The sequence below is a fragment of the Daktulosphaira vitifoliae genome, unplaced genomic scaffold (assembly GCF_025091365.1).
Source record: "Daktulosphaira vitifoliae isolate Bord-2020 unplaced genomic scaffold, ASM2509136v1 Scaffold_1, whole genome shotgun sequence".
In the NCBI taxonomy this organism is placed as follows: domain Eukaryota; kingdom Metazoa; phylum Arthropoda; class Insecta; order Hemiptera; family Phylloxeridae; genus Daktulosphaira; species Daktulosphaira vitifoliae.
The window spans coordinates 85,438,845-85,465,937 of NW_026099572.1; the positions used below are offsets into that span (position 1 = coordinate 85,438,845).

General features: G+C 24.0%; 1 protein-coding gene across 4 annotated transcripts in view; it reads left to right on the forward strand.

Annotated features, from left to right (window-relative positions):
* LOC126894569 (uncharacterized) overlaps positions 1 to 27,093 on the forward strand; it is a 91,725-nt gene that overhangs the window by 14,385 nt on the left and 50,247 nt on the right. For 2 of the 4 annotated variants that reach the window (XM_050665686.1, XM_050665689.1), the window contains exon 2: positions 20,140 to 20,184. The exons of 1 other annotated variant lie outside the window; for it this stretch is intronic. The gene's annotated coding sequence lies outside the window, so the exon portion shown is untranslated. Of the gene's footprint in view, positions 1 to 20,139; positions 20,185 to 20,208; positions 20,227 to 27,093 lie in introns of those variants that run through there. One more of the 4 variants, XM_050665688.1, reaches the window with a different exon arrangement.

Consider the following 27,093-nt stretch of genomic DNA (forward strand, 5'->3'; position numbering starts at 1 on the left):
AAAAAAAAAAAAAAAAAAAAACACATCATAGTAAAACCAATACCTTCTCAGCTTCGCATCGAAGCTAAAGATTATATAATAAAAAAAAATTATTTATAACTTATATTTTTTTCAATACATGTATTAACGTAAATATTTTAAATAAATACGTAGCTCTTTATATATTAACATTTAAAAAAATAATTAATCACTTTTATGTAATTTATACAACCCCTGTATTTGTAGAAAAAAGTAGAAAAACACAATTTTTCTTTTTTTTTTTAATTGAAAATTACTAGTCCTTATATGCAAATAATCATATTAAATTTAATTTTGAATTTAAAACTTGTACATTTATCTAAAAAAATACTTTTACAATAACCTCACTTTACCCTAATACAAATTAATTAATGCAAATTTATAATTAAAAATTAATGTGTACATTCAAAGTTCAATGTAAGAATAAAAAGCAATAAAAGAATATTATTTACACAAAATTAATTTTAGGCCAATTTAATACTCAAATTTGGTAATATTATTTTATAAAAAAAATATTTTAATGTAAAAAATTATGTAAATACATTAAATTTGAGTAATATTCTAATGAATATTTCAGACGAAAGAGTAATTCATTTCTTACAAAGAAAACCATTTATTATTAAAAATATCCTTTCATATATCTACAATAATCTTCAAAATCACAGTTAAATAATATTGAGTGGATATATGGTAACGTTGAACTTAACACGCATAGTGGATATACTATGTTCTTACTTTAAACGTTAGAACAGTTTGAACTTGTTTTTAACAGGGTTTTTACTAAGAAATTTAAATAATACATCTGAGATTTACCTGGTATCAAAACATAAATAGAATAACTCAAATACTTGATATATAACATTAAAGTAAAAAGTTTATAATTAGCATATCAACTTATTTTTTTTTTTAGAGCGCCAAGCTTTACAAATAGTTTTTGGCAAATAAACACTTTTTGTAATTGACTGTTTATTAGAATGGTACATAAAATTTTTTAGAAGAACTTGGAAATCTCTTTATATTTTAAAGAAATTTATATCATAAGAATTAGTTTTACTATTTAATTTTGTACCCTTGAAAAATAATTGTTTTAATATTACCAGCTTTAAAGTTAAAAGTTCAAATATAACGAGTTCTATCCGGTGAATCAATTAAGTGTTCATATTTATAAAGTAGTCAAATAATTTACTATTCAGTGATCAGTAAATTAGTTCAATAAATTGCAATTCATGAAATTTATTTTTTACAGTTAGATACCAAGAATTAATATTTATTGTTCAATTCAAACTTGATTTCATTTTTGTCACATAAATACTCAAATATTGGTATTAAAGTAAAAACTGATAATGATATTAATGAAAATGAATGGTGTTTAATGAAAAAATCATATTTTATCCTATCTTATAATATTATTTGAGTTAAAAGAATTCTAATATTCCAGTATTTTAAATAAGGTTTAATTTTGTAGGACCGTAAAGGATTTTTAAGTAAAAACTGTAAATAATTTCAAAAAAATTAATTTAAAAAAATGTTTATCTTAAAAATTAAAATAGCATAACAAATGAATGGTTTAATTTTTTAATAAAAAAAAAAATTAAAATAATTATAGCATTAAATAAAAAGTGTAGAGAAAAAAATCGTATTCAAATTTCTAAATAATTTTTAAAGATAACGAATAAAGTAAATTACAGTGGGACAACTGTGTATGTATACATTTATATATAAATGATAAAATTTATATAGATAATAGTAAGTAGTCACAAATATATTAATATTGTAATGCAATAATGAATCATCGCCTAAATATTGTGTACTATATTATAATATAATATGTAATAAATATCACTATTTGATAAAGAGATAACAATAGTGTTGCTGACCCTTCTTGAATATGTATATATCTACATAATTAAAACGGTAGCACAGTGGGGTCGAGGCACAGTGTGGACGAGGCATAGATGGGACAAGTATAGATGATATCTGACAGTGATTAAAATCACTATCATAAGAAACGCTTCGATGCAAATCTGTAGATAGTGTTTCCTTTAGAGAAATTGGTGAAATATTTTAAAAGCAGCATCAACTCTTATTTCTGTAATTATATCCTGATTAGTAGTTCTTTGATTTTAAAATATAATATATGAATAAATACTAATTATAGTTTTTAAATTTAGTATGAAATTGTGAGGCCAGCTATGATGTATGGTTCATAGTGTTGGGCGGTTGATAAGAAAGTAGAGCAGAGAATAAGTGTAGCAGAGATGAGAATGCTTAGTTGGATGAGTGAAGTGACTAGAGAAGATAAAATAAGGAACGAGTATATAAGAGTGAGTATAGGTGTAGTGTCAATTGTGGATAAGATGAGAGAAAATAGACTTAGATTGTTTAGTCATGTTATGAGGAGAGAGGAATCGGAAGCTCAAAGAATAGTTATAGAAATGAATGTGGAAGGAAGAACAGATGAGGAAAACCAAAAAAGAAATGGAGGGATGCTATTGAATGCGATTTGAGGACAGCTGATGTGAGCGTAGAAGATGTGGGAGATCGTGTCAAGTGGAAGCTTAGGATAAGGGTGNCGTGTCAAGTGGAAGCTTAGGAAAAGGGTGGCCGACCTCAAGTAGTTGGGATTAAGGCAAAGAAAAAGAAAAAGATTACCAGAAATTCTAGTGGCAATTGACATAATATGATTGTTGTTTTGGAATGTACAATTTATCGTTTAGTTGAGTTTAAACAATATAGCGTCAAAACAATTACCTACTCTATCGCTTGTATATTAATATACACTACACTTTAATGATACAATAAATAAATAAAGTCACACATACACATATATGCATTTATTACATTGTGTCTAACGTAAGTGTAACATGATAAAAAGTAACCGTAAAATGAAAAAAATGGAATATAAATTTTAGTACTCATATTAAATGTAATGTAACTCGAAAAATATTTGTTTAAATGAAAAAATATANAATGTAATGTAACTCGAAAAATATTTGTTTAAATGCAAAAATATAAAATAATTTTTTTGTATATAATTGTCTTTTAAACAACTTTTGTACGAAACTTTTTTTTGTAAGTAAATATTTTTTAAAAAATTAAAAAAGCTCATATTTTTGAACTTTTGCGAAGCTGTAAAAAAAAAAAGCTTAATTCCGAATAATGAGGACTATTAGTATGTCATTATACATATTTTATTCAACTTTAAAAAAAAAAGAATTAATTTTAATGATTTACTGTAACTAAAAAAAAAAAAGTTATTATTTTGAATCCCTCTAGTGGGCAGGTAAAGGGTTAGATTTATTAAAAAAAAACTAATTGATAGATAAAGACATGCATTTATATAAAAAAAAATTATACTGATTTGGACATTTTTGATAAAGTTTAACAGTTAACAAAGTTATAAGTTTTATTCATTGTACTACAAGGAACTTCATCAGAAACAAAAATATAATATTCTAAATCAACATTTCGTGATGTTTTCAAATGTGCAATTAGACAATTTCTATCACTTTTAAGTTTTAATATTATTAAAAAATAGAATTTACAAATAAAAAAAATAATTAAGAACAAAATAATTTTTTGATTATTAATATGTTAAAAATAAGGAAAATGACATATTTAACCTATTTTTTTAATCGTTTAAAGTTGATTGTTGTAAATGTTTATAATAAAAAAAAAAAATTTATTTTTCCATAACTTTTAGCTCAATTGGCAAGTTTGACATTGACATCATTAAATAGAAAATTTTATGACAATTAAAAAAATTGTATCGTTAAGATCAATATGCAGTCAGAAAGTTTTATAATTACTATTTATTGTAAATTTATCAGAAAAGCTCAATATTTTTTTGCATTTTTATGGTAATAGATAACTTAAATAGAAGTAATAGTAATAATTTCCTAGTAACTTTTGTTGTTTGTAGAAAAGATTCTATAATTGAAATATTGAGAACTTAATTAATTTTAATGATTTACTTTAACTAAATGAACTAATCAAAACAAAGTTGTTAAAAAGATCTACTCAATAGCGTACTATAAAATTTGATTATAATTGTAAAAATCCATTATTAATTCAGGAGAAACTAGCAATCATTTTTTTTAGAAATGATTTATATAGCAACATGTTACCAAAAAATTTTGAATATTATAGTCTAGTAGTTGCACACACAAATAGAGTAAAAAAATTATTAAATTACAAAGTAAAATGATTTAATTTTGTTGTAGAAACCTATCATATTAAATTATCATATCAAACTTGATTCGTCAATAAATACTTTTAAAACATTAGAAATGAATGGTTTTAATTGTCTGCATCGAGAACATAGGATAAGTAACTGTTTCATTGATAAATTAGAATTTTTTTTTCAATTTTTGAGGGTAACTAATTGTAATCATTTGACGTATCATTGAAAAATATAGGTCAAGTTAGAGCAGAGAATATAAATGATAGTCACAAAAAAATACCTTCTCAGCTATGCATCGAAGCTAAAATCTAAAATATAGTAAAATAATTTTAATACGAATAAGAAATTTCTTCTTGCAAGGGGCGACTAAAGTGATGGGATCCTTGATCTTTATTGAAGTTATTGAATCTAAATGAGATAAAAATCAAACGAGTTAAAAATTTATACTAACTTAGAAAAAATTCAAAAAGTTCATTACCATACGCGGGTTGGAACCTTGAACCCGAAGCGTCAAAATATAAGTTTTACCAACTCGGCAACCGTACATTGATACCGTCGGCCGAAAAAATTGGCCATTTAAGCTAGTTCAAATTTCAAAGTTATTTTTCTCGACTTAAAAGAAGCAAAGAAATTTAAATAAGTTTAACTTTCTATGCTATGTTAATATTTTATTTATATAATATTTATGAAAATCTGTACTCTCCTTGTCAGGTATTTTAAAATAATATAAAATACAAAACCCAGAATTTTAACATAAAAATAACAAATTTTTGAATACGGTAGTCATTTTTACCATGAAGACAAATCCAGAGGTCAAATTTTTTTTTTTCACATTAAAGTATATTACATAAGCTTTAATTTAAGATATATATATATATATAAGTGTCAGTATTTCCGGAATACTTTCAAAAATTAAATTGAAAATATCTTAGTAACAATAAGCATGTTTAAAGTTTTGACCCCCCTTGTTAAAGGGAAAAGGTCCGATTTAAAAAAAAAGTATGTCAAATGAAAGAGGTATATATAAAGTATTTATTGTTAAAGAATAGAATTGATTCATGCATTTTTTAAAAAGTTATAGCATCATAATGTTAAAAATTGTAAAATATAATATCAAGAATTGTTTCAAAAAAATAGCATATTTTTGCATACGGTAGTCATTTCACCATGAAGACAAGTCCAGAGGTCAAATTTTTTTTTTCAAATTAAAGTATATTACATTAGCTTTAATTTAAGATATATATAAAAGTGTCAGTCTTTCCGGAACATTTTCAAAAGTTAAGTTAAAAAAGTTAATTTTTTGTAAAAAAGTTACCATTTTGAAACCCTTCCTGTGGGCTGTTTAAGGGTCAAATGTTCACAAAAATATATAAAATGATAGGTAAATATCTAAGGTATTTATAAAAAAAAAAATTTATTATAATTTGGAGGTGTGTAACTTTTTCCATGAAAATGACTTATACTTTTGAATGAGAGTGATAAGTAATAATTGCCTTATCTTATTTCTTATCGTGGTATTAATACCAAGTTTGTAATGTATACACATTATCATCATATGTATACACAGCAATCATGAAAAGATAGCGTTTTCTTCTGCCCTTTTCTTAATACGTATTTCAATGTTTAATACTGTAAAATAATACATGAAAATTCAAATTTTCACAAACTTTAAAACGCTACAGAATATTTACTACTGAATATTAATAAGATATTTTTTTACTAAAATTTTTCTTAAATTCTACTCTACAAAATAGCTATCTTAGATCTTTTTTTTACATTTTATTTAAAATTTAAAAATAATTAATATTTTTAATAAAATGTAAAAAAATTAATTATTGAGATATAGCTATAGACCTAACGTATAACTATTATTTAAAAAAAAAATCAACTAAAAATATTAACTGGATCAAAAGTTATTTAAGTTGTCAGTGAGTGGTGGGCCACCCTGTATATTAAAAGAGTTCCGTCTCGTGTCTACTGAAATTAAGTATATCTTTGGATTTTAGGTTTTTAATATATTTTTTTTTTTTTGGGAAAAAAATTCTCCTAAATGTTTAGATCTTAATATGAAATGAATCTTGCTCTTTTGTTCTGCACATCCTGCAGAGTGGTGATCCTATCACCTACATTGTGTAAAGATGTTTAAACCAATGATCATGTTCTGTCAGTAGTCTAGTCAAAGTGTTTATTTAATATCTATTCATGTTATTAAGATCCCTCAGTAGTAACACAGGAATCTTGATAAACATTTTTGATTATCTTGGTACCACAAGGTAACTCTATATTTTCCTGTGTTGTTTTCTACACCAGGTTTTGGGTAGCACTTTGATGAATTATTCCGTCAGCTCTACCACTAAATTTGATCTAACATAGTTGTTTTTTGCACCTTTTCTCGTTAGAAAGTCTGCTTGTTTATTATCAGTCACATCGCTGTGTCTTACTATTTATGCTAGTGTAACATTATTAAATCTTGCTAATGATTCTTAAATTTTCCTACATTCACCGTGAAGTCACCTGATTACTAAACTCCTTAGAGCAGCTTGACTTATAATTCTTGGTATAAGGTCTTAAGTGTTTTTAGAGTTCTTCTGCATATCCACAATGTAGCGATAGCTCTTTTGACTCTTGCCATAATATGTGATTTCAATTTTAACTTATTATCTAAGATAATACCTAAATATTTCACCTCTTATTTAAAACAATTTTTTATCTATTCAGTTTAAAAGTTTCGAATCTATCAAGTCCTGTTTTTTTCTTGGTAAACATTATTACCTCTGCTTTATTTAGATTAACAGGAAGTATAAACTTACTATACAACATGTGTTAAGTATTCAGTCTCTTCTAGATAAGTCTGTAACTGTGTCTGGTAATTTATACACCACTACTATAGCTAATTTATCTGCACGAGTTAGCTGTAGTAGTAGTTATTTGCACCCCTTCTTATGAGCATACTTGTTTAACACTTTTAATTACTTTGTTTTCATTAAGCTATCTCAAAATGTAGCTTTCCTTAAACAAAGTTTCTATTCACTGAATAATAAGTGTATCTATTGTCATATCGTTTAATAGCTTTAACAAATAAATAAAGACTTTAGGTCCTACCTGACTCAACTATAAACCTTTTCTCTTTAAGCACAACTAAAGGGTATGTCCATTGACTGTCAGCTGTAACCCAAAAGAGTAATAACTAAAAAAAAGAGACCCAGTTGCATTTTAAAGAGAAACTCCTTATTTTTTTACTAATAGTAATAAAAAGTTCAATAATAACACACACATAATTATTAAAGATATAATTAAAACAATATGAAACATATAAAACAAAGATACACATAAAGTAGAATAAAATAATACACAAGAGAAAAGACTTATTATCAAGAACGTACAGCACGAAAAGAGAATATCCACTATGCTCCCGAGGTACTCTCCCCTACAATTAATTCCATTTCGTCTTACATACTAAAATATTTTTTTTCTTTTTACGAATACAAATTTAATAATAAAACCATTTTCAAAAATGTTTCTAAATATTTACTTCCTGTTCTAGTAATAATAGATAAGGAAATTACAATTAAACGAAATATTACAAAAATGTGTTTATTCCAACTTTAAAGGTAATAGACTATATTACACTACATAATTACTACATTTATTGTTAATAAACACGTTTACTTCTGTACATGGTATTTTATTACTAATATCCATGTATATATTTTGTAATTGTTTTATTTTTAAAATTTTTGTTTTTTATTAAGAGAATATAAAATTATTGGATCGATTTGTAAAATTTACTTTTTGTGTAATATAAATTATTGTCCATATTTGAAATTCAAAGTTATTTGTTATTATTATTTATAAGTATATATATAGTTTTTTTAATTTATTTGAAAGCGTACAAGATATTATATTACACTATTTCGTGATATTATACAGATTTACACATTAAAGGGTGTATTTCTAAAAGCCCTTCCAATGTCTAGAAATATGTCTACTATATACACTTTATTCTCTATTACTTTCCCTTAGGTGGTTAAGTTGTATTGGCTGTGTCACTTGATTTTCCTATTTTGTACGCGTGTTGGTTTTTATGTATAGAGTTTTCCTTTAGAGGCTTCTCTTTTATATACCTATCAATTAGTATCTCCGCTGTCTTAAGAAGAAATGAAGTGAAACATGTAGAAAAGCTGGAAATATTTCGTCACAGCCTGTAGCTTTAAAACTGCCAAAATCATTTATTGCCCATTTTATGCCACTTGGGGTTATTACTTTCCTCGTTAGCTACCATTTGGCTTAAGTCGTGCATTTGCTTCGTACTTTATGTAGCTGTTTTAAATTTCAGATCTAAGAAAGTGTATGTTCATCAAATGTGATGACATCTCTTTCACATTGTTAGTGAACGTATCGTGTGGCAATATGATTGCTTCGGTCCATTCAGTATTTTATTCCGACTATAATCTAGACTATATGGTTTTCAGATTATGTGAAAGGTCTACCCTAGAAATTAGTTCAGTTTGTATTTTTAGGGTTCCTATAGTACTCCGTTTCAACTATGTTTATTTCCATAATGAAGCGTATATGCATATAATCAGAAAGAGAAGGATCAGAGGACATTTTCCTTCCTTCTATTTTCCGGATGAACCCCTTTAAGCAAATCGTAAGATCAATAACTTTTTTTCCAATTCCTAATTATAATATTAGGCTTATTACCTCTATTCAATATACTTAGGTCTGTAGTTAAAAGTAGATCCTCACCTTTTTGGTTGTATCCTTTTTGGAGTTATAACTTTTCTTTATTGCAATAATTAAATAGCACTATTAGAGCCTTGCTTGGATCTGAGGATTCATATTATAGATATCTATAGCAATTATAATATTTTCACCATCACTCGATGTAATCATAATAGTTCGAGCCTGCACTTAACAAATTCTGTAATAAGCTGGTTTTTATTTTATCATTAACCAAAGTACAAGATCTTGGTTTTTTTAACTGTTTGTAAAATTGTTTGAAGCTTCTTAATCTGATTAATCTAAATAAGTTTTTTTAAGGGTGTTGTATGTCTCATATTAAGGGTTCTGACAATGCACTGCTAACTCATTTTCTATGTTGCAGATTTATCTGCGTGAATTGTATAATATCCTCATATTGACNTGTAAAATTGTTTGAAGCTTCTTAATCTGATTAATCTAAATAAGTTTTTTTAAGGGTGTTGTATGTCTCATAGTAAGGGTTCTGACAATGCACTGCTAACTCATTTTCTATGTTGCAGATTTATCTGCGTGAATTGTATAATATCCTCATATTGACCGGCGCTTAGTTGCTTAGGCTTAAGTTTAAGATCTTCAAATCATTCAGAAATTACTCCTAGGTATTCTTGTAACTCTCGATCTGTATCTGCTATTATTGCCTCTATACTAGTAGATGGATCACTAAGAGTCCCATTGTTTACATTGAAGTTTTTAATTGCAGCGATCATTTCACGATGAGCCATCAATTCACGTTTTTGTATCAAATAATTGTCGTTAGGATTCTTGTTCGTCAAAAATTTTTGATGAGGAAGAAACTGATAAAAAAAAAAATTACTGATTACATTAGATGATGTCACCAATTTTCTTCAATAAGACCTACCAACTTATTTGATAAACATCAAATCAATTGAATTGTTTAAGTGATTTGGAATTTAAACAAATTTTTTAAGCGTTGATTAAGGATTACAAAACAGGAATGGAAATAATAAAGTGATTGAAAATAGTAAATGATATAGCTGAGAGGGGAGTCAATATAATGGAGGAATATAATAACAAATTCACTAGATATGAAGAATGATAATAATTTATATCATAGGTAAATAATTTAATAATTTTTATTTTGTACATTTTACAAGATAACCGAAAGAAATATCCACAAAGTGATAGAGAAAGACTAAAAAACATATTAGAAGCCAAATGCTGATCTTAAGTAGACTTGTGTTGTGTGAGTTTTAAAATAATTATGTATTTATAGTATATAATATAATACAAGTTTTTTTTACATAATTTTAGTCAATAATTAAATAGTTGATTTTTTAAATAATTTTTAAGTAATATGGTATTTAAGAAATTCTAATTTTATAAAAAAAATTGTGTAAAAGTTTTATGTCAACTTTTCATGAAATTTATCATCAAGTGTGATACTTATCGAGTTAAACTCAAAAAAGAAAAAATCTACACTCAATTGTTATATTTTAACCCCAATGTGGTACCAGAAGGGATTGAGTATAACCTTCCAATTTTGCCTATATATTTAAATAAATATATTTAAAAAAATTTCTATCTATATAAAGAAGGGCCATCCTAGCCATCATACTCTCAGTAGATTCAGTAGGTGACTCCATCCCACCTTTTATTGATAACGGTTAGTACTCGGGACATTATTAGTATTAAAGAATATGATGATTAATCATAATAAGTTTTGTATTAATAAATTAATATAATTGTATTTTTCTATCATTTTTTTATTCTTATGAACTCTTGTACTTATACCTTTAGTGATATCATTATTAAAAACAAAAAATAGTAGCTGTTAAAATTTTAAAACAAGTGTTCCCATTTAAAAAAAAATTAAGTTGACATTCTTAGATAACATGAGGAATAAACTTAAGAAGTATTGTATGACTAATAATTCAAGAATACTATTAAAATGAGATTGCCAAAAAAAATATTTTGAAATTATTTTTATCATGTTAGTTTGAATTATGACAAAAAAATAATCCTGTATGTAATTTCTAAATTTTTGGATGTGTTAATTTTATTAATTTTTTTGAGATTTAGTCTCCATTGTCCACATATGTTTTCTACTCTTAAAGAATTTTTGAAAAGTTACATATCAAGGTATCCAATATAATAAAATAATGTGTATTTTATATCTACTTTCAACTATAGTCATTAAATATCATTATCAAATAATTTTTTTAAACTGGAAACCAATAATAAAAAGACTAGGAAGATGAAATAACTACAGTTTACTTTTCTTATATTTAATTTTCATTTATTTATAAATTGCATACATTTATTGAATCTTAAAAAAATAACTGATTTGTATTAAGCTTGTAGTTGAGAATCTTTAAGATATTTAATGAATCTCAAAAAGTTTTGAACCATACTTGGTTACAACAAAAATACAATAAAGTTTTCTTTTAGAAATTGAAATAGCTTCCATAATAACTCTTTGTTAAAATTTCACCTTTCAAAGTGTTTTTATTTATCTGAGAATTGTTTGTATTACCGTTTTGTTCTTCATTTGTAATAAGAATACAATGCACGTTTTTAATTATCAATATCCACACGTATAAAATTGTTTTTAAGTTATCTAATATTTTTATAGGGACGCAAATTTAAAATTGAGTTTAATTCTTAGTTTTATGTATTCATTTTGTTATTTGTAATTGAGTATATCACTTAATCATGCATATTAAAACAAAAATATAAGCAGAATAAATAAAGCTACAAATTAAAATTTTTTAATATATTTTTTCTAAAGTATGTTTTTCTTACGTGTTTTAGTTTAATATTCGCCAAATGTAATAACTAATTATTATAAAACATTAAAGTTTCAAATATTTTTAAATACCTTGAATTTATTTTAAAGCTGTAAGAGTTCTGATGAAATATGCCTAATGTTTTTTATTAAACATCTAAACTAAACTCAACTAATGAAAAATTTATCATTTGTATTTTATATCAATTATAATTGATTTATATAATAGTATATGAACAAATAATTTATCTGTCATAGTATTGATACTGATTACATAATATTTCTTACTATTTTTATACATATATCGCCTTCATCATTGTATATTAAAAATATAATCACTAAAATTGCTGACAATAAATATCCATGGGTTATAGGTTATCCATAGGGTAATGTATGTAACTTATAAAAGACTGAATTGATTGACAGAAGGCAATTCGTCACTTGTTGAATTTCCAATTTCAAGTTTTATTAGCCACAGCTCCATGTTGATGTCAGTCTCGTATTAGTGTATCATTATACAAAATTATTTGCATTGAAATATGTTTAATATTTTGTAAAAAAGAAATATTATTAAAAATTTTATGTATAGCAATTAACGTAATTCAAGTAAAAGATTTGAACTTTACTATTAATCGTAAATTTTACGCATATAGTTTAAGAAAATTAAATAGACTTAATTTATCCCAATATTTTAGAATTATTATTCTAAATAGTGAACGATAAAGAAATGGATAAAATTTATTCATAAAAACTTTCAAACTTTAATCAATCATCATTGACTAGTAGTACATCCTTATTAATAATCATTAAGTCTGGGTATCAAAGAGAGGGCCACCTAACCACTCTAAATATACCTCAGGGTTCAATTAAAGGAGCTTTTCAATCAATTTATCTTTATATCTTAATAAAAATAATTGACAATTATTTTCCATTTATGTCTACTCATTTTTATTGTTCTAAGCCCTTAGACTCTATGAACCCCGATAGAACCTCAATACTAAACAATTGATCAAACTCTTGGTCAAACTCTTGGTCAATAATCCTTCAAATTATGATTTATTTTTAGCTTCGATGCGAGGCTAAGAAGGTATTAGTTTTACTATGATGTGTTTTTTTTTGGTGTATGTTACTACTTCTTCTCAGGTCTCACCGAACCGATTTCTTTCAACGATACGTCAAAAGATCACAAATTGTATTTATTCGAAGACATTAATCTCAAGAATTGAAAAAATTTCCCTCGTCCCTCGTAAATGTGGAAAATCTCCAAAAAAATTACAAATTTAAAAATTGCTAATTTTGAACATTTTTTCAATTTTTTTTACGTGAAACTGCTATAACTTATTTAAAAATGATAGAATCTATATAAAAAAATTTTATAGATACATGAGATATTTACTTATAATTTTGTATATTTTTTTTATAAATTTTACTCTTTACCTGTCCACAAAAAGGGATTTGAAATTACATCTTTTCAAAAAAAAAAAATAATTTTTTCAACTTGTAATATTTTGTAGTAATATAGTAGTAAATTAAAAATTTAAAAAACGTCAATTTTTGACATTTTTTCAATCTTTTTATTTAAAAGCGCCATAATTTTTTTAAAATTTATCAATTCAATATATTTTTTTTGTAGATGTACGATGTTTTTACCTATCATTTGATATATTTTTTTTATAAAACTGAACTTTTCCTGCCCACAGAAAGGATTCAAAATGACAACTTTTTCATAAAAAATTAACTTATGAAACTTAACTATTGAAATTGTTCCGGAAAAACTGACACTTTTACATATATCTTTAATCAAAACTTATGTAATATATTTTAGTATGGAAAGAAAAAATGTTGAACTTCATGATGAAAATGTCTACCGTATGCTATTTTTGTGTTAAAATTATTGACTTTGTATTTTAATTTATTTTAAAATATCTTACAAAAGCTTTTGAGTTAGAAAAAAATGTTTCAATTATTTAAAATCAAAATCTTTAATAATTTAAAAACAATTTTTTGTGTTTTTAATTATTTTTTTATCGAAATAAATCATTTCATAAGAAATATTAATAATTTTTATGTAATTCTTGGTGTTTAAATAGATGATAAATTGAAATATTCAAAACTATTTTCCTTATAGTTATATCCTATAGTTTTTAACTAATTAGTAATAATATCAAAATTTATTGGTAATGGAAAACATATAATTGCTGATTTGAAATCAGCACGAAAAATTGAATAATAAAAGTATCTTTTTACTCTGTTGACAATTTTTTGCAGACCATTTATTCATAATTAATATCAAATTATTAACAAAAAAGTGCTGAGTCAAGCCCTTTAATTTTTATATACATTTGTCATAAAAATAATAACTACTTCACATTTTTTTATAAATTCTCCCAAAAATTACAATATTACAATATTAAATTATTAAATATCAATTTCATACTACGTTGAATTGCTTTAATAGATATTTATTCATAAATTATAATTATTAATAAACTATTAACTAGGAATAATAATAGAAATAAGAGTTAATTTTGCTTTTAGAATAGTCCATGAATTTCATAAAATTAAACACTATCTAGAGATTTGGATCGAAGCATTTTTTATGATAGTGATTTTAATCACTGTCAGATATTATCTATACTGGATCCAACTATTCCACATCCCCACTGTGTTGGGTTTTTTTAATATTACACTTGACTTTAATTAAGCAAATGAACATAATGTTTAATAAATAATAGCTAAACTTCCATTTGTTTAAATGAACTCCCATTTACTAAAATATAGTGTAATCATTAAAACTTAAAGACAATTATTTTTATAATATACATTGAAAATTTCTGTATGTTTTAAAAATTATGTTTGCAATATTTATAGTTTATAACAAGATTTTCGATAAAAAAATCGCTTAGATAAAGAAGACAAGTACAATATTAAAAATATAAAAATATTTGAGGTAAAGAAAGAAGAAAATATCGAAAATTAATCAAATTTTTTTTGTTTTAATAAAACGTTTTATTAAAACAAAACAATACTTCCTAAAATAATACAACATTCAAAAACTTTCATATAACTTAAAATACTTAGTTTGGAAAAATAATTTTATTTTAAATAACAGAATAATGTTTTTTTCACTACTATAGGTCTTTCTTATAACAAAATATTTAAAGTCCTTATTGTAAAAAACAAAGGTCGTTTTCAAATCATTTTAAATCTATGAGAAATTATAAATTATAGCTAAAGTTTTTAATCAAAATTCCAGTCAATCATTAAATAAATACTAACAACTTTTATTTTAATAAAAATAATACAACTAAGAAAAATTTATGTCGCCTTATATAAAATTTTATTATTGAACGTTTGAATTAAAAACGATTTGGAAAAGTTAAAAAAGTTAATTTTGTTTTAATATTCTAAGTAACATTGAAGTTTCTTCATAAGCTCTAATAATTCTTCGGTATTTGTTGAAAATAATTGAACTTTTTCTTACAATTTCTTGAGAAAATTTAAAACTTGCAAATACTATAAAGCTTTCATGAATTATTAAATTTGTACGAGCTACATCCATCAAAATTGTTTGTAAAAAAGGCTCAAAAATGTTTTTTTTTAAATTTTGAAAAAATAAAATATAAAATATTGTTATTGTATTTTTATTATTATTAATGAGTAATAAAAACTATGCTTTCAACATAGTTTAAGACGGCCATAATAAAATGGAATAAAAATAGTACAAAAATAGAATGATAACGAATTTTAAATTATCAAAACGCACCTATTTGAAGATGTATCTGAGATTTTCAGATATTATTAGCATTACATTTAAAAACACTATTATATTTCTCTTGAACTATTTTAATTATGTGATATGGGTGACTGGGGGAATTACGGTCACCTTAGCAAAAATTGTTATATCTCTGGTCTTAAGACGCTAAATATTATTATTAAATATATATATATATTTTTTTTTTTAATGCAAATGATCGGTATTCCGCCTACCTCGGGGGAATATCGGCCATACATAAATACATGTAAAAAAGATACGGATAAAATAATATTTAAAATAATCATTGAATATAGTTCATATAAATTATAAATATATAATAATTTGCTTAGATTCAATTTAAGTCTTTAAAAAAAATTTTTTTAGATAAAGAAACGCTGAAAACTATTTTCACACATTTAAACGTGAAATCTTTTTTTGATAATATCGTTCTAATAAGAATAAGGTTTTTTTATCATTCTTATCTATACATAAGGTCAACATAATTTTAGATGCATGGATTTATTAGATAATGTGGTAATCGGTATTACCCACTGACCATAGTTTCCCTAGTCACCCCATATGTTCTTAATACAAAATGGCATCTATATAATAGTATAATATTTACACCTATCAAACTCTTATTGTATAGTATTTTTTTAAGTTAATATTTTTTTTAATGTATATTTATAGAAGATATAATTTAAAGAATTTTTTGATTGTTTTATTATTAAAAAAGCTGCTTAGTAAAATAATTAAATTCTTACAAATATCTCGAACATTTTTCTTAATTATTTTTCATAATACTCTTTACATCAAACGAAATTACATAAAATCACTATTGTTTAGTAAAACCATTAAGCGTAATTAGCTAAACAAATTTAATGAAGAAAAAGTATAAACGTTAAGTTAACAGAAAATAAGAGGTGTTACATTGGCACTCACATATTAAAAATTAAAAAAAAAAATGTATATACAGGGTGATTTTTTTATCATAACCCACTCAATTACTTACAGAATAATAATAATTAAAAATTTTTGTTTTATTATTATCTTTAGTTACACATTATTCTTGAATTATTAACTATGTAATACTTTTTAAGTTCATCCCTTATGCCTAGTAAGGGTGTCAACTTTGTTTTTTTAAATGGTAACACATATTTTGAATTTAATAAAATGTTTGAGTTTTTAATTTAATAGTAAATGGAATTTGAATTTTTAATAAAACTTAATTTGTTTATTAGATATAAACATTTAAAGTTTCAATTTTTTGAGTTAATATATAGGTATAATACACAAGGAATTACAAATACAGGTAGCTAATTGATTTTTTATGATATTGCTATCACAGTCACGGATTGTTTATTATCAATTATGACTATCAATAGATATACTTTTTGTATTGTCAGTTAGTGTATTTATAAACTCACAACAATGTNAGATATACAGGGTGTTCAGTAAGTCAGGAAACGGGTTTCTATTGTTCTCATTGTTTGTAACTTTGTGACTTTGTAACCTTGTGACTTACTGAACACCCTGTAGATTCTGTATTGTCAGTTAGTGTATTTATAAACTCACAACAATGTGTTTTACTACCATTGATAATAACAATGCTTTGTACCTGCTAATATCGATGTCATAAAAAATCAATTAGCTACCTGTATTTGTAATCCCTTGTGTATTATACCTATATATTAACTCAAAAATTTGAAACTTTAAATGTTTATATCTAATAAACGAATAAAGTTATATTAAAAATTCAAATGACATTTGTTATTAAATTAAAAACTCAAACATTTTATTAAATTCAAAATATGTGTTACCATTTAAAAAAACAAAGTTGACACCCTTACCAGGCATAAGGGATGAACTTAAAAAGTATTACATAGTTAATAATTCAAGAATAATGTGTAACTAAAGATAGTAATAAAAAAAATGTTTAAATTATTATTATTCTGTAAGTAATTGAGTGGGTTATGATAAAAAAATCACCCTGTATAGTTAAACTTTTATATTTATTATTTTGTATCTTCAAAAATTTTTAAATTATTAAATAATTTATTTTTTTTGTAGAATTTATTGTTATAACCATAAAACTCTTAGAGTAAGAAGTTATAATATAATTAAAGTACCCCCAAAGTTACATAGTATAAAAACAAAATTCAATAAAAATAATCGTATAAATTTGTTCGAAAAAAAATTCTTTTTTTGTTGATACGTTTTTATGATCTTACACTAACACTATTATAATTAAAGTATAATTAAATGTACATGAGTTTTCCTTATTGTATTTTTTATTAATCTAATATTGTAATTAAATAATATATGTTAAATTTTTTCACATATCCTTATCTATATTATTATTTATTGATATTGTCTATAAATTATAATATAATAATAATTATGCATAATCGTTTCTCATATATTTTGCGTCTTTTGTATGCACAGCAATCGCCTCCGACTGTGTGTGCTATTGTTCAGCAATACTTATATTCACTTTTTATTTAAATAAAATATAATACATATATATTTTATTGTTTTTTGTAAATCATGTCATGCCCTGGCTTCCTCGAGATTTCGTACTTGTGCACTACTTTAGTGGTCGGCTCTGTATGTCACTGAAGTATTTACTACTTAATTGACTACTCTCGTAGCTATCAATCCATTTACCTCTTCAGAACTTCAACGCAAAGCATACATATAGTCCATTTCTCAATGCCATTATTCATATATTATTCGTTGTACAGCTAAGTCTTTAATTTTTCGTTTTATTTTATTTGGTTTAAAATAGGTTTTAATTGTGGCTTAAATTTCATAGAGATTAAAACCTATATGAAATTAGAGCTTTTGAAGAGTACTACAATAAAAAAAAAAAAGCACAGTGGGAACATGGCATATTTGAGACAAGTATAGATGACATCTGATAGTAACATAACTGTAAACTGAAAAAAACTTAGTAAAATCAACAAATCTATTGTTAGTATACAGCCGAAAATAATTTTTTGATAGTACAATCAAAATGTTATCGAGCAAATAAATATTTTTCTCTCGTTACAAAAATATGTTTCATTTAACAGTGCAAATTTTTTTTAATTATTATAATTTTTATAATATTTTCAGTTTATAATAAGAATTGATCATTTATAGTTAATACTGTTTAAAATTAAGAAATATAATTCAAATATTATTTCAAAATTAAAAATATAAAAAATATTTCACTCAATAGTCACAAAAATCACCTACTCGTATTTCGAGTATAATGTTACAATTATCAGTTTAATGTTTTTATGCATAAAATAAACTACATTTTTTATGTAACTGCTGGGTACCACATGTGGTTATTTTTCGAGGGAAACATTCAATAACCACTACTTTTTCTATTCTAATATGCCACGGGTGGTTATGTGAGTGGTCGTTTCCTATTCAAAATACATTATTTAGATAAGTATTGAAACATCAATTAGGCTTATTATTACTTTTTACTGTAGAATATCATAATCATCTCAAATTTCGTATTATTAATATTTTTTTTTTTTAGTAAATAATATTTATTATTTACTATTATTTATTACTACTATTTATTATTTATTATTTATTTATTATATTAGTAAAGCGACTATTATCAAATATTCGGTTCTTTCGTTCTGTGGAAGCATCTGTGACAAGGGGCACAGGGACTCGCAATCATGATTTTCCCCAGGCAAGTCATAATTTTAGCTCTCAAACCGGGCTAAAATCCTAGTGCCGACACTGTTTAATATGATGTGTAATAGATTAATAATCATTACATATAAATTGTAAACTATACAGAGTGTTTGATATACCATAAACTACTCGATTACTCGTAAAATAAATACAATATTGGAAAAAAATGTTGATTTTTTTAGTTATTTATATTTTTGAATTATCAGTTAATAATGACTTTTTAAAATCATACCTTATAACTTAAAGGGGTGTGAAATTTATATTTTTAATGGCAACGTACATATTTAACTGGCTTATAAAATAGGATATAATTTAATGAAGAATATAGCTGGTCGATAACAACTTTTCGATTAGTATTTCAGAAGTTATTAATAATTTCAATTAATATCTGGAGCTGAGGATTGAGTGCTGATATTTTTATCACAAGTCACTTCCCAACCATCCTGTCTCTTCATCCTGTCTAGGTATAAAAATGAAAATTACATTCGAAGTACTAACCCAAAACTTTTTATAGATCTAGTTAAATATATTCGTTGCCATTTAAAAAATTAAAGTTGACATTCCTTTATGTTATAAGGGATGATTCTAAAAAGTCATTATTAGATGATATATCAAAAAATATATGGAAATAAAGAAAAAACGAAATATATTTTTCCAATATTGTATTTATTTTGCGAGTATTTGAGTGGTTTATATTAAACTGATCAGTCTGTATCTGGTATAATAGAATATATAGTTATATATCATTGTGTAATATTATAAAATGTTTATTATGCTATAATAGACATTTTTTAATTTGAAATTTATATTTATTTTTAAGTAGCTGAATGCTTCATTGCGGTATACAAATGTTTTTTTATTCCATGTTCAATCTTTGATGTTAAAATACATATTTTTAATTACAATAATTAATTCATATTTAAACAATATTACCATATTACTGAGATGTTTTATGTTTAAATATTTTAGTGATATCGATCCTTAGTTCAGAGCTACAACAACTCGAAAAATAAAGTATGTATNTCGATATAGAGCTACAACAACTCGAAAAATAAAGTATGTATAACTATTATATTTATGTTACAAAACGACATAATTTTTTTATTCATTCATTTGATTATTACTAAATTTTTAAAGTGTACATTATTAAATATACAACATTATCTATCTATTATTTTAAAACATTTATAGAAAGTGTTATATATTAATCCCACGTAGCTGTTATATTACATAAATTTAATAAACATTTATTACGAAGAAAATAATTTATAATCAAGTATAAATTATACATTATACTTCAACAAGAAAATGAGCATAAGATTAGTTTGACCCTTACAGTAATTGTTTACTGATTACAGTAAACTCATTTAATTTTAATAATTTGGAAAATCCAAAACTCATTAAAACTTACCGACATCAGATAATATAAATGAAGGTTTATATTATAACCCTATTATGTCAATTATAAATTATACTTAAAAATTCATTACTTATGTTAAATAAATGTTATATCTACTAATCAATAAGTTAATACTACTCCTGGTTCATAAAATATGTATTTTTATAAATATTTAAATCTGTTAGCGATCCTATCTTTAAATAATTTATTGCACAATATCTATTCTTTTGAGATCAAAGCAATGTTATTCCAAAGAGAATAAAATATATATATATATTTATAATTTGTACTCCAACAATATATTTAAATTTTGTAGGTTAAAAAATAACAATAACTAAATATCTTTAAAAACTACAATTGTAGATCTGTATAAACTTATGCATACTCGCGTTTAATCATGTTAATTTTCAAAAAAAAAATTCAAATTACTCTTTCATGAATAATTGAATCCTATAAAGTATCTGTATGTGATATACTTACCTATACTAAAGATTAACTATTCTATTATATTTTTTTATATTTATCGTAAACTAGGAAAAAAGATACAAAAGTGGTTTGGAAAACATTTAATTGAATAGTAATAAAACTTATAACCTCCAGATGGAAGTCCGAGATTTCGAATTCTTATCCATTTAATTGCGCTTATATACATGTTAAATGTTTATTAAAATTTAACCATAGAAATTTAATTGACAAGTGAAGTATACAAATGATAATTATTTTTAATACGTTGTAAAAGAATCATAGTTCGTGTTAAAATATTTCTATAAGTAATTCATAAAGAATATATAATAAGGTTTCCTTTTCGTTTTCGGTTTGTAATGTTGATGGGGTATCGAACGTTGTAAAAATATCTAACAGTACATATGCAACTTTTCCAGTAAGTTTATGACTTAAAAGCCGTAAGTTCACACATTTTGTTAAATTATTTTGATTAACTAATATAAACTTATACTTACCATCTGGATGCTTTTTAAGTCAATTAAGTCTATTTAACAACGTAAATTCATCTCTTTCAATATAATTAGTTTAACGACTTACACCTTTTTTTTTATTGTACTGCCATCAAAAATATCATACTTTTCAATAATTTTATTATTATTAGAAAGTTTACTTTTTTGACTTGATTTATTTTACATGCTTAATAAGTTTGTCGTATTTCTGTTTGCTAAAATACGTAGTATTGTATTTTCATATGATTTCATACGACATAAGTCATTAAGACTTATATCGTATGAAATCATTTGTTAAATTTATCATTTATTTTTATAACAACGATGACGACTGGTATTTATAATCTGATAGTCTAAAGTTCACATTTCTCGTGTCAACTTCGGCATTGTATACAATCACCGAGCATTGTACTAAAATGTCCAGTCTATGTGAGAAGTAAAATTTGAAAAAGGCACTTTGTCCAAAATTTGTGAGCATAGTATTCATTGTCCTGCCATTGTATTTCATAGCTCATTTTTTCCACTTTAAATTCTATAAAGATTCGTTAAAATTCTCTAGATTTTAAATCCTTCCAAAAATCATATAATTCAAAGCAGAGATAATAATAATCTCTTATTTATTATTGGTTAAAAGAAATTATTCAAAGAACAATCTTTATTATTTTATGTATATTATTATTGTAAAATTACAACATTGAATTTTTAGTCGTACAAAATTTATATATATATATTCATATGATTATGAACGGATATTAGAATAATTTATTAATAATGACAATGATTTCAAAAAAACTAAAAGCTTTTCGTAGTTTTTTAAGTGTAATTTAGGTGATTCACTAGTGGAAAATCAGTTTAAATTATGAAAAAAAAATTGTAAATAAAATAGATAATAAGGTTTAAAACAACACTAATGTTGATTCAAAATTTAAATGTAATCTTCAAAATAATTTATTCATAAAAACGTAAGTAGTTATTTTTTTTACTTAAAGAATAATCCAAAAAATTTAATTTAAGGAATGTTTATAGAGTTCTTTAAAAAAGCTTTTACAAATTTCTGATTATCTCTTTTATGAATTGTGTTTCAATTTTATTTATGCAACATATCCACATCGAATACATCGTATCAACACTTAGTCATAATTTTCAGTTTTATAAATTTAATTATATCTTTAGAATGATTAATAACTGACGCTTTATAGAGTATTCTTCTCACGAGTACTAATCTGACTCTGTCACACAGCTTTCGACAGTTTATTAACAACTAGGCTAACAACATTTTGCTGTGCAAATAATAATTCATCTAACAGTATTACAGAGGAAGTACTCGGTGAGTAAATTCATCACGCCGTAATATACACGAGATCAAGTTTCATATGATTATATATGGCCCGAAGGAGTTTTTCGTCGAAATATAAACGGATCGTATCTAATAAATAAAATATAAGTTTATAACACAATTTTATGCCTTGAAATTTTTATTTTAAGACATTGTTCTGATCCTAAATCACTTTAATTGATTAATTTCTTAATTAAAAGTAGCTCTCACACGATTCTACAGTATTATAGTTAGGTTATCAATTAATTATTTGGTAAAAATTCTTATGTTCTATGAATAAATTATAACATTTAAAAATATTTCTTAAATATTACAGTCAATATATTATAATAATATTCTGATAATTTTACCACAATATTTTAGACATTTCTAGATGTACAGTAACTACCGTATTTTAATAATAATAAAATGAGTTTTTATAACTAGTAACATTTAAAAAATGTTTAATACTTAAATGAATTCTCTGAAGGAACAAAGACATTATATTTGAAAAATTATGAAAGGTTTAGTGGTATATTTAGGAATTTGTTATAGGAGTCCAGATAACATGCAAGATGTAGAAAAGAGGTTGAAACACGCCTCTCCACTGCCATATTTTATATTATTACATTATTCTACTTATAAACATCTAAAATTACTAAAATAAATTTCTTCAGTTTTTAAGCTAAACTTTTCTCACATTTTAAGAATTATAAAATATTAAGATATTTTTACGGTAAGAATTTTAAAATTAGATAATCTCTAGAAAAACATTTTTTCAATTTCAAAAGTTTTGCTTAATTATTATGTTTTGTGATTTTAAATACATATTATAAATAACAGCTTTAAACATCGACCTAGAGAAATTTCTAGAGGACATTACAATGAACTAGATTTCATTGTTAATTCTAACCAAAACTCTCTTCAACGTTTTAAAGTATTATCAAATGAATAAGCAAACATCTTTAGTATCACACAACTTAAACATTCAACTCTTTGAACAATAATATCTGACAAATTTAATGGTAAATTCAAATCCAATTGATTGTTATTTCATGTGAATTAATAAGTAAATATAGAAATTAAATAAAAATATAATAATAACAATCAAATTTAACTTGTTGATAAACGGTTTAAATTCATGCAGATTTTCCGTCAAGTTATTTCAATGATTATTAGTAAAGCGTGCAAATTTGTATGATTTTATCATAATCTTACTGTTTTTACTGTCACAAAATCATTTTATTTTCGACGCTAAAGGACTACTAATTATTTCAATTAAGCAGAATATCTGGTACAGTTTCATATTAATATACAAAGACAATGATACAGACTCATTTTCCGTCCGTAACAGAGTCATTATAATCTTTATATATTTAACTACACTACATAAACTAACACATCTAAGTACTACCCACAATTTGAAATTAAAATAATGTTAAAAGTATTAAAACTAAATGTCTAAGTCCTGTGAAAATATTTACAAGAAACCAAATCAGAACAATTTATTGGCTATAAATTAAAAAAAAAAAATCCAAATTAAGTTTTGATTAAAACTTTGAACATAATTCATTCAAATAATAAACATTAATTATACTTCTGAATTTATTTTTTCGTACTTCAACCAAATAATACCATATTAATATATTACATTTTTATAGATATAATATTTCAAAAAAAAAAAACAACTCCCCTATATGTTAACGAGTTGTATCTAAAAATATCGAAAATATATTTAAGGTATAAATGAACTATATTGTACATAACGTGGTCTAATAAAGCCTTTGAGACGCAGATAAACGTTCAGGACCGCTATATAAATATGTATTAGTAAAATCAAAATTATCAGTTATTCGGTCGTAACTCTGAAATGGTTATCGAATAAAATAGTTTTATAGGTGAATTGCTAAAAGTTTCTCATGAAAGTATAAAATCTGAGCGTGTATATCTTGATATAAGTACATTTTAGTATGGAATATTTTTTTAATGGTTAGATTAACAATTTTAATAGTTTCCATACATAAAAAAATAATAATAATAATGACTTAGCTCATTTACAGTTCATTTTACAACAGTTATTTACGTACTTTTTTTTTCATTTCAATAGTTTAATATAATTAATATAAATAAACGCCAATATTATACATTTATGAAATTCGCTTATTTCTTCAAAACATACATTGAGCATAACCATTAATTCAATAATTAATCATTCACATAATATACTATTACATTAGTATGTATTTATTATTAACATTTTATTATAAGGAGTTTAATAAACATGTCACATGTTAACATCTTATTCATTATATTAAATGAATGATATTAAATATTTTTCTTTTCTTTTATACCATTGAATTTAATATTACTTTTTAATATTGAATTTTGATACTTATTATGATCTTTTTATGTTTTTTTAAAGTGAAATTTCCTTTTATTACGTCGTGTAAGAAGTATAAATTTATTTTTGTTACAAGATCAACACATAATAATAATTAAACACTTGTGGCTAATATTATTGAAAAAATTTATTTATAAAAACTAAAACGTATCAAAAATATTTACTCTCAAAAAGCCATACAAAAAATACTAAAAGTCTTCATTTTTTTTATTTTGTGTGGATTTTTAGATTAATATTTTTAATTATAAATAAATTAACACAACTAAAATTTTTTGGAATCCTATAAAGGGTAATCCCGCAAGCTCTAACAAATCATATTAATTTTGATGCAATGACTATGTTGCAATATCTTTTTTTAAATAATTCGTACGTTTCAGAACCAAGGGCGTAGCCAAGATTGTATATAGGGGGGGGGGCAGACAAAGAAAACCCTAGATTATATTGTTTTGATCTTTGTTTTTAACATATGAGTTTCACAAGAGCAGAGGAAGTAGTGAGGTAGTCATTAAAACAATATATAACAAACAGAAATATCTTTATTACTTAACAATCAATCTACGAGGCTCTTCACAAAATTTCAGATTTACAGTTTAACAGCGAACGACCGCTCTTCTGAAAGGGGGCAGTTACCCCCCCTCCCCCGACTGTACCTTGCTACACTCATGTTCAGAACTACAATAATATAAAATATAATATGTTTAATATTATTTAAAAAAATTTTAATTTTAAAAATTTAAGAAATCAATTTAAAATATTTATTAAAGTATTTTAAAACTTGTGAAAATATGGATTTTTACTTTTATTTAACATGTTTATTGTGTAATTATTTTTGATATTATTTATATCAATCGTTGATATTTGTTATTGAGAAAAGGATGGAAGGAAATGGAATCTGTTTTCACAAACTATTATTATACGAACACTTTTTTTAAGAAATTTGTTACCGCTTAGATGAGTATCTACCTAATTAAAATAAAAAAACGCATATAGAAATACAATTATTATCTAACTAATATTACGATCTCTCTGGTATTAACTATCTCGAAATAAATAGTAAATAATCATAATTATATTTTATTGTATATTTATTAGTATTATATTTAGTAGTAATAATAATATTATTACATGCGTTTTTCATTTAAATCGAATAATCGTCTAAGTGATGATAATTATCATGGAAAATATTGTGCCTAATATAGTATATTGTCTTCTCTTCTATATTTTTTTTAATAACAAATAACGACGTTTGATATTGTTTAATTAATATCTAAAATAAACGTGAAAATTCAATGTTCATAAACTTTAAAATTAACAAAAATCTGTAAATTTAACTACAAAATATTAATTAGAAATTTTTCCTAGCCAAATTTTATCTTAAATCTATTTTGCGTACTGGTCATCTTAATCTTTTTTTTAATAATTTTTTACATTTTTCAATAAATTAAAAAAGTATTATAATTTATATTATTATTATAATTTTACAGTGTAAAAGTAATTTCTGAAAAATAAAATATTCACTGAATTATAAATTATAGGGTTTTTCAGAACATGTTAAAACACCATGTATATATTCTAACCCCAATTTTACAGAAAACATGCTGAACATCGTTTTCCAAATACTCCCGAAAAAAAAAACCTAGAAAACGATTCCAATCAAATGCGACACACGTCCCGAGTGAGAGATTTAGCAAATTTATTGGTAACCCGTAAATTCTTTATTGTATATAGATACTATGCCATGTAGGACATTGTTGACGTTATAGTAGGTGGTTACATGAGTCACTACACAATGAGTATACAATAATGTTCTTCTTACTAGTGCCTTTATAATTTTAATGGAAAAGTATCTTTATTC